At 42.5% G+C, this 3,379-nt stretch overlaps 1 pseudogene; it reads right to left on the reverse strand.

Annotated features, from left to right (window-relative positions):
• Positions 1-1,254: 1,254 nt before the first annotated feature.
• On the reverse strand, positions 1,255-1,715 carry LOC101433035 (superoxide dismutase [Cu-Zn]-like; annotated as a pseudogene).
• Between the last annotated feature and the right edge of the window lie 1,664 nt (positions 1,716-3,379).

The raw sequence follows: 3,379 nt of genomic DNA on the forward strand, positions 1-3,379 counted from the left end.
TGTTTAGAAGAAATGTACAGTTAGGGAAAGAGAGCAAATATTGTAGTTTCTTGGTCCAGAATTCTTACTTTTATGGAAGACTTTTAAAATAACTGACTTGTTTCAAATATGCTTTTTCCCTCCTTCCTCAGCATTATTTGAAGCTTCACATTTCAGGTTAAATGCAATTAATATTGGAAGAGTTGAATCTGTGATAGTGACATCTAAGAATCATCCTGGAGGAATCCAGAGTCATTGTTTACAAAATAGGAAATCATTTTGCAATCTGAACACAGGCTTCCAGTTCTGGAAACTCAGAACCAACGTTTTTATTCCATTTTTGAAATGCAACAGTGATCAAGTCAGCATATTTAAAAGCTTCAGTGGCTCCTTATTGCCTTTAGGATAAAGACGAAAATTCCAGATAGAGCCTACAAGGCTCTGCAGAATCTCATGGCTGCCAACACCTCTGCTCCATTTCCATACTCCCTGAGTCAGAGCCACAGAAGCCTCGCCCTCTTCTTCACTGGCATAGACTTGCACATCTTTGTACCTTTGCTGATGCTGATTTCTATACTTGGAGAGTTTTCCCTCTTTTTGTTCTTGCTGGATTGTTCCTTTAATCTTCAAAGCCTCACTCAAAAGATATCTCCTATGTGTAGCTTCCCTTAACTCTTTCAGACAAGGTTTTTATGACTTGTCTCTTCACCTCTTGGTCTTCCCCATGGCAATAGAAGCTTGTGGAGGGCCAGGATTGTGTGTCATTAATCGCTATGTCTCCAGCGGTCCATTGCTAGTATCTGGCAGAGTTCTGGGGATAGAGCTCCCTGTACATATCATCCACCCTTACCCCCGAGTATCAGCCCCAAATGATGCCAAGAGGAGGCCAGTCAGGCCAGGCTCCAGGTTCTCTACCTCGCTTCAGTCAGAGCATCCCAGCTTTTATCGTTTCACATACCAGATTTCCATAAAAGCATATATTAGGCATTTATTATGTGTTTGTTAATTGACTGGATGGTTGGATAGATGGCCAGATGAACAGACAATTAGGCTGCAAACTCTTGGAATTCAAATAAATTTAATAAAACCAATATTTATTCAGCATGGACAGTGTTTCCATGCAACATCCAATGGGAACGATAAAGAGGTCAATAAGTCAATGTCTGCTTGAGACAGTTTGTGGGCTATGTTGTGAAGCAGGGCTTAAATATACACACAAACAAATAGGAAGATAACAGATGAGTTAGCAGGACTGTGTCCCAGGGAATGTTTATTTTACTGGTGCGATCCCAATATACCACAAGCCAGAAAACTTCCAGCATTCCCTGTCTTTGTGCTTTCTTCATTTCCACCTTTGCCCAAATCATCCTTTTTCATGGACCACCAATGTACAGCCAATAATGGGATGCTCTCCAGAGAGTTTGATCTCAGAGTCTTCAAATGACACTTCTGCCATACCATTTTCATCAGCAGTCACATTGCCCAGATCTCCAACCTGCCTCTCTTCGTCCTTTGGCCCTCCATGTTTTCTGGGAATGAGGATTAAAGTGAAGACCTGCACTAGTTCAACCTTGTGTATTATCTCCAAACTCATGGATGTGGAATCCGTGCTGGCCTTTAGCCAGATACGTGATGCGTCCATGCACGAGGACCTTCCCGGTTTCCTTGACCTCAAAGGAGATGGTGCCCTGCACCAGGCTGTCGCTGTTGAGCACCCACACGGCCCTGGTCACCATGGCTCGTGGGGACGCCGAGACTCTGATGCTGTGGGGTAGACTGCGGGAGACGCCACAGGTGTCATCTTGCTAGCTGTATGGACATTTACCTTGACAGATAATAAACACTGTAATCTTAAAAAAAAAAAAAAAAAAATAGGAATTCTAGAGCCAAACAAAAATATAAGGTCCATGGCTGGCTTTTGAAGATGAAGTAGTACATACAATGACAAAATAAAGTGGGAGGGCTAGTGAGATTTTAAATATTGCTTTATATAATATAGAATTTAAAGTTCATCATATACTTTTTTCATAGACTATCTTCTCTTAAACTCACCACGACCATACTTTGAAAATTGTTCTAGATGTTTTAAGAGAACATGAGGGGCAGTGGACTTGACCCAGTGGATAGGGCATCCGTCTACCACATGGGAGGTCCACGGTTCAAACCCCGGGCCTCCTTGACCCGTGTGGAGCTGGCCCATGCACAGTGCTGATGCGCGCAAGGAGTGTCGTGCCACTCAGAGATGTCCCCTGCGTAGCGGAGCCCCATGCGCAAGGAGTACACCCCTTAAGGAGAGTCGCCCAGTGCAAAAGAAAGTGCAGCCTGCCCAGGAATGGTGCCACCCACACAGAGAATTAACATAACAAGATGACGCAACAAAAAGAAACACAGATTACAGGGCTGCTGACAACAACACAAACAGACAAAGCAGAATATGTAGCAAACAGACACAGAGAACAGACAACTGGGGTGGGGGGGGGAAGGGGAGAGAAATAAATAAATAAATCTTTTTTTTAAAAAAAAGAGAACATGAGGTAAAATAATATAATCATAAATAATAAATTAAGTAACGAGCCCAAGTTTTCATAGCCTGAGAACATCAGAAGAAAGAAAACAGAATTTAAAGTTCTCGATCAGGGCAGACACAGGTTTCATAGGGTCTAAAGCATATCTAATTTGGGGGAATTTTTGAAAAAAAAGGAAGACAATATAAATACAAAACTTAGGGAAGCAGATGTGGCTCAAATGATTGGGCTCCCATCTACCATATGGAAGGTCCTGGGTTCCATTCCCAGGGCCTCCTGGTGAAAAGCAAGCTGGTCCGTGTGGAGCAGAGAGCTGGTGCAACAAGATGACACAACAAAAAGAGACACAGAGGAGAGAGTAAGAGACACAACAAATCAGATTGCTGAGGTGGCTCGGGTGATTGAGAGTCTCTCTCCCACATTGGAAGGCCCCAGGATTGGTTCCCAGTGCTTCCTAAAGGGAAGATGAGAAGACAAGCAGACACAGAAGAATGCACAGCCAAGGGACACAGAGAATAGACAGCGAGTGCAAGTGGCAGTGTGGGGACATGGAAAATAAATAAAACTTTTAAAAATTAATAAATAAATACAATAAGAGAAAGTAGGTATTTATTTAGAATGAGAAATCATGACAATATTTTTATTAATTGTCTAACATACACTAGTTATGCTTTTCTTCCCTACATTTTTTGTGTTTTTTGCATTATACTTTGATTAGACACTAAGCCCTGGGGTCTCTCCTAGACCCCTCTGTCAGGATCACAGTTCTGGTCACCAGACAGCTAGGGAGTAGTTTAGAAACAAAGCCACTGAGACTGGGATAAGAGTTCACATCCACTTAAGCTGTATGCAAGGCTATATATCACCCTACGGTA

The sequence above is a fragment of the Dasypus novemcinctus genome, chromosome 9, assembly GCF_030445035.2.
Source record: "Dasypus novemcinctus isolate mDasNov1 chromosome 9, mDasNov1.1.hap2, whole genome shotgun sequence".
In the NCBI taxonomy this organism is placed as follows: Eukaryota; Metazoa; Chordata; class Mammalia; order Cingulata; family Dasypodidae; genus Dasypus; species Dasypus novemcinctus.